The sequence below is a fragment of the Somniosus microcephalus genome, chromosome 21, assembly GCF_052327205.1.
Source record: "Somniosus microcephalus isolate GS21.2 chromosome 21, FLI_Smic_1.0, whole genome shotgun sequence".
Classification (NCBI taxonomy): domain Eukaryota; kingdom Metazoa; phylum Chordata; class Chondrichthyes; order Squaliformes; family Somniosidae; genus Somniosus; species Somniosus microcephalus.
In genome coordinates this window covers 1,725,586-1,737,646 of record NC_141007.1, presented here as the reverse complement: position 1 = coordinate 1,737,646, position 12,061 = coordinate 1,725,586, and the positions used below count along the sequence as shown (strand labels likewise).

The following is a 12,061-nucleotide window of genomic DNA, read 5'->3' as shown; positions in this document are numbered from 1 at the left end:
CCGGGGTTTGTAACTGGTGGTCCTGCTTGTGGCTATACCCCTAGCGAGCAGGTACTGGCAGAGTTCGTCGCTCATAAACGATGAGCCCCAGTCGCTATGGTTATAGCTGGAGAAACCGAACAGGGTGAAGTGGCTGTTCAGACATTTAATGAACGTGGCACTGGTCATGTCCGGGCAGGGGATAGCGAACGGGAAACTGGAGTACTCGTCAATGATGTTGAGGAAGTACACATTGCGGTCGGAGGAGGGGAGAGGCCCTTTAAAATCGACGCTCAGGCGTTCAAAAGGGCGAGTGGCTTTTATCAGGTGGGCTCTGTCTGGTCTATAAAAGTGCGGTTTGCACTCAGCGCAGACTTGGCAGTTCTTGGTCATGGTCCTGACCACCTCAATGGAGTAAGGCAGGTTGTGGGCCTTGATGAAGTGGAAGAACCTGGTGACCCCCGGGTGGCAGAGGTCATTGTGGAGGGCCTTCAGCCTATCGATCTGCGCGCTGGCGCAGGTGCCACGCGATAGGGCATCTGGGGGTTCATTGAGCTTCCCAGGCTGGTACAAGATCTCGTAATTGTAGGTGGAAAGTTCGATTCTCCACCTCAAGATCTTGTCATTTTTGATTTTGCCCCTCTGCTTGTTGTTGAACATAAAAGCAACTGAACGCTGGTCAGTGAGCAGGGTAAATCGTTTTCCGGCCAGGTAGTGCCTCCAATGACGCACAGCCTCCACAATAGCCTGGGCCTCCTTCTCGACCGCGGAGTGTCTGGTCTCCAGGCCCTGGAGGGTTCGTGAGAAGAATGCCACAGGTCTCCCCGCCAGATTAAGGGTGGCGGCCAGAGCGAAGTCGGACGCATCGCTTTCCACCTGGAAGGGGATGGATTCGTCCACTGCGTGCATGGTGGCTTTGGCAATGTCCTCCTTGATACGGTGGAAGGCCGAGCAGGCCTCTGCCATCAGGGGAAAAGAGGTGGATTTGATCAGCGGACGGGCTTTGTCTGCATAGGGGACCCACTGGGCGTAGTAAGAAAAATCCCTAGGCACCTCTTCAGAGCTGTGGGGCAGTGGGAGTTCCATGAGGGGACGCATCCGGTCGGGACCGATGACCGCGTGTTCCACAACACAGCCAAGGATGGCGAGGCGGTCTGTGCGGAATATGCACTTCTCCTTGTTATGTCAGGTTCAGGAGTTGGGCGGTGCGGAGGAATTTTGAGGTTTGCGTCATGGTCCTGCAAGTCATGGCCACAGATGGTCACATTGTCCAGGTAAGGGAAAGTGGCCTGCAGCGCGTTTTGATCGACCATCTGGTCCATCTCCCTTTGGTAACGCCAAAGGGAACCCTAAGGTAGTGATAGAGGCGGCCATTTGCCTCAAAAGCAGTATACTGGCAGTCTTCGGGGCGGATGGGGAGCTGGCGGTACGCTGATTTCAGGTCAATGGCCGAAAAGACGCGGTACTGCGCGATCTGGTTGACCATGTCAGCTATGCGGGGGAGTGGGTAGGCATCCAGCAGGGTGTAGCGCTTTATTGTTTGGCTGTAGTCGATGACCAGGCGTTGCTTCTCGCCGGTCTTAACGACCACAACCTGGGCTCGCCAGGGGCTGGAGCTGCCCTCAATAATCCCCTCCTTCAGGAGCCGCTCCACTTCGGTTTTGATGAAAACCCTGTCCCCTGCTCTTTGTGGCGATGGGCTTACAGTCGGGGGTGAGGTTAGCAAACAGTGCGGGGGGGGGGGTGGGACTCAGTGTGGCGAGGTTGCATCTGGTGCGCAGCGGGCAATTTGGAGGCTGCTGGCTGCGGACTGAGTGGGGGGAGGGGGCCACCGTACGCCATCGTAACGCTTTTGAGGTGGCACTGGAAATCCAGCCCCAGTAGAACGGCAGCGCAAAGTTGGGGCAGGACCAGGAGTTTAAAATTATTGAACACAGTCCCGTCTACTACTAGTGTCACCATGCAGTAGCCACCAATGTCCGCTGACTGGGACTCGGCGGCCATAGAAATCCGCTGGTGCGCAGGCAGGACTGGGAGAGAGCAACGCCGCACCGTGTCGGTGTGGATGAAGCTCTCTGTGCTCCCGGAGTCAAAAAGGCAGTTTATTGCATGGCCGTTTACCTTAAAGCCCATTTTGGACCGAGCTAGTTGGTGCGGTCTCGTTTGGTCCAGCGTAACAGGCCAGCGTAGGGGTCGGTGTGTTGCTGCGGGTATCAGATGGGTGGGGGTTGGCGGCCTGCATGATTCCCATGTGGCTGGAGTCGTCCAAGATGGCTGCTGCTGCGGTGGTTCGCACATGGCTGGGGAGGCCCAAGATGGCGGCCCACACGCGGTGCTGCTGGCGTTCGGGGTGGCTTTGGCCTTGCAGACGCTAGCGTAGTGTCCCTTTTTCCCGCAGCCCGAGCAGGTCGCATTCTTCGCCGGGCAGCGCGCTCTGGGGTGTTTGGCCTGGCCACAGAAGTTGCATTTCTGGCCTTGGGACACTGCTGCGGTGGTTGGGCTGTGGCTGGGGTGGCACGGTGCTATGAGGCTGTCCTACCGTGTCCCAGGTTGTCGTTCTCCGCAGAGCAGTAGGCATCCATGCCCCGGTAGGCTGCGTCCAGCGTTAGTGCGATTTCGGAGGCTTTGTCGAGGGTGAGGACACTCTGCTCCAGCAGTCGCTGTCGGGTGTAGTTGGACCTGTGGCCCGCTACGAAGGCATCCCGGATCAGCCCCTCCGTGTACTTAGTGGGCGTTACCGCCTTACACCCACAGGCCCGGCCAAGCACGGACAGTGCTTGGAGGTATTCCTTAGTCGATTCCCCAGGTTGTTGCTTGCGACTCCCCAGGAGGTGCCTGGTGTAAACTTCGTTCACAGGGCACGTGTACTGGGTCTTGAGGAGCTGGAGGGCGGCTGTGTACGAGGTCGCGTCCCAGATGATTGAGTACACTCGGTGGTTCACCTTGGAGATCAGGACAGACAGTTTGTTCGCATCCGTTAAGACCGCAGTGGAGGCAGTCAGGAATGCCTCGAAGCACATGAGCCAGTGAGCAAACTTGGTGGAAGCGTCCGCTTCCCGACTGTCCAGGTCCAGGCATGCTGGTGTGAGGATCTTCATTATAAAAAAATTTAGTTAATAAAATTGATGCGCCATCAATTACTCAAAAGACTGAGGTTAAGTGAGTAACAACCAGGCTTTTATTAACTAGTCTCGAGTGGTCGACCCGTCCAGAATACTAAGGGACTGGGAGGTAGTCACTTATATACCTGGAATAGTGGGAGGAGTCAGCCGAGGCATGTCCAGACCTGTACCTAGTGGAATACACATACAGACAGGTATAACAGTGGTTTACCACATTTAGTTAGGAAGTCCAGGGTCCAGTTGCAAAGGGAAGTGTTCAGGCCAAGAGTGTGGAGTTTGGTGGCCAGCTTGTTGGGGATGATGGTGTTGAATGCTGAGCTGTAGTCTATGAACAGCATTCTGATGTAGGTCTCTTTACCATCTAAGTGTTTCAGTGCAGAATGAAGAGCAGTTGTGATTGCATCCTCTGTTGATCTGTTTGTGCGGTAGGCAAACTGGTGTTGGTCAAGAGAGGCGGGAACACTGGCTTTGATGTGAGCCAGGACCAGTCTCTCTCAACACTTCATTATGATGGGTGTGAGTGCGACAGGTCGATAGTCGTTCAGACACGTCACAGCCGTTTGCTTTGGCACAGGAATAATGGTGGTGGTCTTGAAGCATGTAGGGACTACTGCCTGGGCCAGTGACAAATTGAAGATGGCGGTGAAGACATCAACCAGCTGATCACATTCTTTGAGTACCCGTCCAGGGATGCTGTCAGGTCCAGCAGCGTTACATGTGTTCACTCCGCGTAGAGCACCCCTTACGTCGGAGGTCGACAGAGTGAGCACCTGGTCTTCCGGGGGTGGCAAGGCTTTGGTAGCCGGCTCCCTGTTGTCCCTGTCAAAGCAAGCGTAGAAGTTGTTAAGCTCCTCCGGAAGGGAGGCATCGCTAACCGGGGGGCTGGTGTTTTACTCTTAGTCGGTGATAGACTGGATGCCTTGCCACATGCGCCAGGGGTCCAAGTTGTAGTGGAAATGATCCTCAATCCGCAGTGTCTGTTTCCTTTTGGCAGTCCTGATACCCTTTTTTAGGTTGGTCCTAGCTGCACTCTAAGCCGCCGTGTCGCCAGATTTAAATGCTACGTCGCTTGCTTTCAACAGCGAGCGGACCTCCCCGTTCATCCAGGGTTTCTGGTTGGGATATGTCCTGATATTTTTATGGGTCGTGACGACCTCGACGCAACTGTTGATCTAGAATAGCACTGTGGATGCGTATTCCTCTATGTCAGTATGGGCAAACATGCTCCAATCAATGCATTCGAAGCAATCCTGAAGCTCTGAGACTGACCCTCTGGCCATACTTTCACTGATCTCACTGTTTTCACTCTTTTGATGAGAGGTGGTCAGACTTCCCAAGGTGGGGGCAGGGAATGGCCTTATAAGCATCTACAATGCTCAAGTAGACTTGATCCAGTGTGTTCTCCCCTCTTGTGGGGCAGGAAACATTCTGGTGGAGTTTAGGTTTATGTGACTGAAGTCCCCCGCGATGATAATGGCTCCGTCTGGGTGCGCAGTTTGTTGTTCGCTGATGGCCCTGTAGAGGTCCTTCAGTGCTAGTTTGGCATTAGCATGTGGTGGGATGTAGACCGCAGTGATGGTAACAGCTGTGAATTCCCGAGGCAGGTAGAAGGGTCTGCACCTTACCATGAGGAATTCCAAATCAGCCGAACAGGATCTATTGATTTATGTCCGTGTTAGTGCACCAGGCATTGTTAGTGTAAATGTGCAAACTGCCTCCCTTGCTCTTACCGGAGTCTGCAGTTCTGTCGGCGCGGAAGACCGTGCGTCCTTCTAGCTGGATGGTGGTGTCAGGGATGCCGTTGTTCAACCAGGACTCTGAAGATCATGGCACAGCATTCCTTTGTCCTTTTCTGTGAGGAGAGATCAAGTTTGATCTCATCCATTTTATTTTCCAGTGACCTAACGTTGGCCAGGAAAATACTTGGGAGGGAGGGTTTGTGTGGGGCCCTCTTTAACCTGTTGTGGATTCCGGCCCTTTTGCCCCCGCTTCTGTTTGCGCACTCTGCGCAGTCTGTGCTGACTTCCGGCTGGGGGAGGATGCCACGCTGGTCCCGGGGATCGAGCGATGTCGGGAGGCAGATCGACCCCGATATCAAGGAGCATCTGCCGACTGTACAGCAGGTCCGCCCTCAATTCTCGCGTGAGCAGAGTCAAGAAGAGATACAGGAAGAAGATAAAAACGCACAGTCTCGGGAGAGACAAAGCCGCTGCGTCCATAACAGGGCTGGCAGTTTAAGTACCTCTCGGAAATTGGGCTGTGGCGTTACCACAAGTAAATTTAAGACGGAGGGTCTCGGATCACATTCGATTGTGTCCACAAAGGGAGCCCAGCAGTCTGGGCTGCATTGGAACCCAATACCTTAGATTGACTGGGGAACGGTGCAAAATCAGTTGTCATTTTGGAATCAAGGTTCCTGGGAAACATCGTTTTATGTGAGGCAGTTCAACAATTCGAGGAGAGGGAAGAGGAAAGGACAATTGACTGAAACAAGATGGTTCCCCCCTTGCAGAATAAAAAGCACTACCTTTTTTCAGTAGCAGAGCGTGTTCCAAATATTCGTCCTGATTCACCGCTTTGCCCTCGATTTTCAGTTCAAGACTGAAGTCCCTGACGGACCAGACAAAAGTCAGGGAAAAGCTTCAAATATTCGATCTTGTCGTCTTCATGGAAATCGTCGCTGGCTTTAACTTTGATCAGCTCGGTGACAAAACTGGACTGGTTAAAGAATCAAGTTTCAAACAGGAAACAAGAACTACACACAAACCGAGGCACCAATCGCACAAAGTTGCTACTATTTTGCTGTGTGTAATTGGAGAGGTTAGTATTGCTTAACTTTATTGCAGCTTCAATGCATTAAAACCCTTGGATAGTTAGTGCTCGACGTAAGCAGGCAATTTGTGTACAGCAAGATCCCACCATGCTTATGGCAGTGTTGGGCGAGTGAAGAATTTGGCCAATGCACTGGGGTAACTTTGGCATTCGAATGGTGCCATGGGACAGTTAATGTACAGTGGATAAGGAAATACTTCCTGGTTTGGGTCTATTCGACACCTGGAACAGTGCAGCACTGAGCTGGACTTGAGCCTATATAATGAGCCGAGCTGTGCTCATGGCGTGGAGCTTGAACCCAGAGACGACTGTGCTACCAAATTAGCCAAGGAAACATTTCAGCATCTGACCGTTAAGGCACGAAGACCAGCCAAGTTTTACTAATCGGTAGGATATGTCCACAAGCTGTCATAGCCCAATGCATAGTGGTTGTCAATACTTGGTGGGACTAGGAATCAGTAGTACAGCACAGAAGGAGGATATTCGACCGATCGAGTCCATGCTAGCTCTTTTGAAGAGCAATCCAGTTAGTCCCACTCCACTTCCCCCATATCCCTGCAATTCCTTCTCCTTCAAGTATTTATCCAATTCCCATTTGAAGGCTACTATTGAATCTGTATCCACCACCCTATCAGGCAGTGCATTCCAAATCCCCTCCACCCGTTGTGTTAAAGTTTTTCCTCGTGCTGCCCCTGGTTCTTTTGCCAATCACCTTAAATCTGTGCCCTCTGGTTATCAACGCTTCAGCCATTGGAAACAGTTTATTTATTCTATCTAAACCCTTCAGGATTTTAAACACCTTATCAAATCTCATCTTAGCCTTCTCTGCACAAAGGAGAACCAACTGTCTAGCCGCACAACAGTAATCACCCATCCCTGGAACCATTCTAGTAAATCTCTCCTGTACCCTCAAGTCTTCATGTCCTTTCTAAAGTATGGTGCTTAGAATTGGACACAATACTCCAGCTGGGGCCGAACTAGTGGTTTATGTAGGTTTAGCACAATTTCCTGGCTTTTGTACTCTGCCTCTATTTATATAAAGATCAGGATCCCATCTGCTTTATTAACCTGTCCTGCCACCTTTAAATATTTGTGTACAAACACCCCGAGGTCTCTGTTCTTGCATCTCCTTTAACATTGGACCAATTGGCTTGTGTTGTCTTATTTTTCCCCCAAAATGCATCTCCTCACACTTGGTGTGCATTTTAACTGAGCAAGATAAACCTCAATTGAGAATAAAGGATTGTTGAGATGGGCAGCTATTGGGGCGCCTCGTTTCAGAACAGGCGTTCATGCACAACCCTCAACAGAAAAAAATGGAGGATATGTTCCATCAAACCCACAGTAGCTGAAACATTTCCCGCAGCCCAATGCAAGGTCAACCTTAAGTCAAGTAATAGAATTACTGGAACTGAACGTCGAACATTCAGCATTCTCGTGTTTGACTCTGATGAGCAAAATGTTCGACATGGGCTTGTACAGTGTGAATGAACTATAGGCTCATCTTCATCCAAGGTCATGGCTTGTGAATCCATGTCATAGGCCGACTACATTAAGCTACCCATTCTTAACCATCATGTTTCCTCCTGGCTGGCCTCTCACGTTCTACCCTATGAAAACTTGGTCATCCAAAAATTTGCTGCCCATTCCCTAACTCGCATCAAATCCCGTTCACCCATCACCCTGCTTTCGCTGACCTACAGTGGCTTCTGGTAAAGCAACGCCTCGATTTTGAAACATCTCTTACCTCCTCCAGCCCCACAACCCCCGAGATATCTACACTGCTCCAATTCTGGTTTCTTGAACATCCCCGATTATAAATCGCTCAACCATTGGCAGCTGTGCCTTCAGCTGCCAAGGCCCTGTGCTCTGGAATTTCCTCCCTAAACACCTCTCCTTCTTTAAGACGGTCCTTAAACCCTACCTCTGACCTAATTTCTTGTATTTGTATAAAGGAGTATTAGAAGACAAGTTGTTGTTGGTTCATGTTGTGGCTGAAATGTCTCAATCTGGACACTGAGGCCCAGCGGGATGCTGAATGCCATTAACAATTCCGATCGACTTTGGGTGATTTTTTTTTGGGGTGATTTCAATCCCACTCAAAGGATACTGCAATTTCTCCAGGGCATATTGATCGATTGTGCCTATGCTGTTGTATACAAGGGTACTGCTCAGAAGTACCGCAAGAGCAAAGATCCAGCTGCCATTCTTCTGATCGCCCTGAAGAAAGCAAACATATTTTGTCTAGTTTTTGCAGTGTCAATTACAAAGGAACATTTCACCAGAATATTTTCACCCATGTGATGTAGGAATCTTGTTCAGATTCACAGGGATTAACGTATCCATTACAGTATGCTCAAGCAGGGCAGCATCGCTCAACCTAGCTCTGGAGAAAACAATTAGTTGTGCTCAATTCCACAATAGAAGCTATAAAAGGAGTCAAAGACAGTGCTAGACTGGAAAAGGACAGTTCAGTGAAATAAAAGGAGATTCCCCAAATTAACTAAACAGCAAGTTATCAAACTGGTACAGATCATTGGGAGATGTTCAGAGTAAAGTACAACATAACATAAGAAATAGGAGCAGTAGGCGGCAATTTGGCCCCTCAAGCCTGTTCCACCATTCAATAAGATCAAGGCTGATCTTCTACATCATCTGCACTTTCCTGCACTATCCCCATATCCCGGGATTCCCTTAATATTCAAACATCCATCGATCTCAGTCTTGAATATACTCAACGACTGAACCTCCACAGCCCTCTGGGGTAGAGAATTCTAAAGATTCACCATCCTCCAAGTGAAGAAATTTCTCCTCATCTCAGTCCTAGTTGGCCAATCCCTTACTGAGACCGTGACCACTGGTTCTAGACTCCCCAGCCATGGGGAACATCTTCCCAGCATCTATCCTCTCAAGCCCTGTAAGAATCTTGTATGTTAAGGCTAAAATGGTGTACAATGTTTGGCGGATAAATGAGATTAAGTGGAGATATGTAGTATTTTAGCCTCAACTCTATTGCAATAATGCAGTGGGGAGGTGAAAAGGGAATTAGAGTATAAAGAAAAAAAGGTCTCAATATAACAGGAATATAAATATTCTATTTTCTATTTGCCTTGTGCTGTGACAGATAAATATTGGGCAGCGGTATAACAAATTGTGGAACAACAGCACAAGTGAACTATAGGAGAGTGTGTGAAAACAGTTGGGGGGAATTGGCTTAGAAAGAACCCAAGGTGGATCCATGTCAGATCACAGCGGAGGTTCTTGATTATGAATTTCTGCCTTGGGACCAGACACCCACCAATAAAACACCCTTGTTCAATGGTGTGCACAAACTAGTTAATTGTAGGTCAGTTGCTCTCAGTTGTGGGCAAATCTTCAATCCATAACTCAAAATAGAACTAATGAGCATTTAGAAAGTCAGAAGTTGAGGAAGGAGTCGTATGTGACAAATTCTAAGTGTTTTTAGCAGTAACCGATTGGATAAATGATGGGAATTCGGGAGAGCGAGTATATGGATTTTTTGATTCATTTCAACAGGGGTCTCAATTGATTGGATAGAAACAAAATAATAGAGCAAGTGGCAGGAGGAAACATGCCATTATTGATAAAAATTAGGTTGACAGAATGGCTGAGCTGGTGTACCACAAGTCTATGCAGGATCCCCCATTTGTTAGAGGATTTGGAATTGACAGAACAGATGTATGGGGTTATTCAACGAGAATTGTTTCAGGCAGACCAACAGGTGGGGAATTTTGCAGCATGCCCCCATCACCAGCCCTTCATCACTGGCAGCATCCCAAACCGAAAACGTGATTGCACGAATCATTACCCGCCACCCCAACCCATACCTCGTCACGACCGTGGCAGAGTCGAGACTCATTTCGGATTTATGAGCGGTTTAGTTTCAGGGGAGAGTAATGAATTGTCTTCAGAGTTAAAAAGCACAAATCTCCGATCGCACACGGAGAGTGCGATTATGCTTGATAGGAAAACATATACAAATTACCTTCGCTACATCCCCCAGTCCTTCTGTATCCAACAGCACCATGGAATGGTTCAGCTTGAGGGGGTGAGGCACGCACCACATCCAGATCCCCTTGGTATGAGACTGAACCGTCGACCCAAGGGAGAATCCTGGATCAAACGTCAATGTGACAATATTGTAGGAATCGACAGATCCCGTACTGAGGTCGAGTCAGTCCGATAATAAAACGAAGTTTAATGTAAACTAGAGAACAAACAATGGTATGCAGGAGAAGCAATCAAAAGGTCTTTTCTTACTGCTGGCTTCACGAGCTCTGAACCTCCCAGTCTGACGTCATGACATCATCATGTTTCCTGCCGTTCGGGACGTCACCGCGCTGGTTCTGGGACCTACCCAGAACTGGCTATTTACATACAGTAAACAACTTTGTCTTTAACAGAGTGCTAAAGCACCTGTTATACAGGAGTCCCTTGGTGGCTTTGCCAAATACGCCCCCTCAGAAGTGTCTTTAACCACAAAAGTCAATCGCGGAGGAGGTAGGATGAGCCTGTTCGAAAAACTCTGATATTCCCGGAGAGGAATGGTTTGGGTAGACGATGAGCTGGCTGCACTGCCTCAACCGGTTGCTCGAGGTCCAGGTGTGCAGCCTTGAGGTGGTCCACGGAAATGTGGTCAGGCTTGCCCCCGATGTCCACTAAAACTCTTGGCGCCTGCCTGTCATACCTGGAAAGGGCCCGTATATGGAGGCGTGAGAGGACTACGGTGGCCTGACAAAAAAAAATTTGGCCCGCATAAGCTCTGGCGTGATGCGGGCAACCCGTGATGTGACGTCGGAATGGGCCGGAAAGATTGAGCTGCGTCCCGGTGAGCCTGCAGTTGGTCGGCCGCCAACCAAGGACGCGTTGGTGATGGAAGAAACTTACCGGGCACCCGGAGTGGTTGTCCGTAAACCAGTTCGGCAGCCGATTCCTGCAGGTCCTCTTTAGGCGCTGTGCATAACCCGAGCATCACCCAAGGTGGTTTGTCCATCCATGCGGTCCCCTGGAGGCTGGCCCACAGCAACGCCTTCAAGGACCAATGAAAACGCTCACATAATCCATTGGCCTGCGGATGGTAAGCCGTGGTCTGATGGAGCTTGGTTGGTGTCCAAACCCAAGGCGACGGCGTTCCACAAAGCAGACGAGAACTGCAGCCCGTGATCCGATGAAATATCAGACTGAACGCCGAACCGTGCATCCCAGGATGAGATGAAAAGCCCTGGCGACATCCGCAGAGGTGGTGAACATCAAAGGAATGGCCTCCGGCCACCTGGTGGTACAGTCGACTATAGTCAAAAGATGTGTGAAACCTTGTGATGGTGGCAGTGGGCCAACGAGGTCGACATGGATGTGATCGAAACGCTGCACCGTAGCCCGCTGGCACACGATGCAGGTGTTGTCCATGTCGCTGCACCTTGGCACACGACGCAGTTGTTGGCCCAGTCGCGGACATCTTTCCGCATTCCTCTACAGACGAATTTGGTCGCCAATAGTTTTCGCGAAGCCCTCACACCAGGGTGCGCAAGCCCGTGAATGGCATTGAAAATATTCCTACGCCAGGACAGCGGAACAATCGGGCAGGGGTTCCCCAAGGAGACATGACAGAGCAGGGAAGTGCCAGCTGAGTAGAAAAGCCCATCCACCAGCTGAAGGCAGGAGGAGTCGGTGCGGAAAGCTTGCATTTCCGGATCGGCCACTTGGTCAGCAGCCATGAGTGAATAATCGAGTCCTAGCTGGGCAGCCTGGATAGTCGCACACGAGAGGCAATCGGCGACCATGTTGTCGGTGGTGAAGTCGGAAATAAAGGTGAGTTGTCGAGCTGACCACGGCTCAGCCATCTTGGCCACAGCAAATGTCAGGGGCTTGTGATCCACAAACGCGGTGAATTGGCGTCCCTCCAACAGAAAACGGAAATGGCCAGAAACAACGCCAACAAATCCCTTTCGAACGTGCTGTAGCCACGTCCCTTCGACCCATTGCTCCTGCACGGCGCCAACATCATTGCGTTTGCGAGAGCATGTTTCGTGTCGACAAAAGCGCAATCCATCTCTGGTGTCCAGACCATAGGTTCCTTCCCCGGTTTCCCTGAGTGCCTCGTAGAATGG

The 12,061-nt window shown here is 50.3% G+C and overlaps 1 pseudogene; it reads right to left on the bottom strand.

Annotated features, from left to right (window-relative positions):
• The window catches only part of LOC147102544 (guanylate-binding protein 1-like), an 84,264-nt pseudogene extending 72,470 nt beyond the window's left edge, over positions 1 to 11,794 (bottom strand).
• Between the last annotated feature and the right edge of the window lie 267 nt (positions 11,795 to 12,061).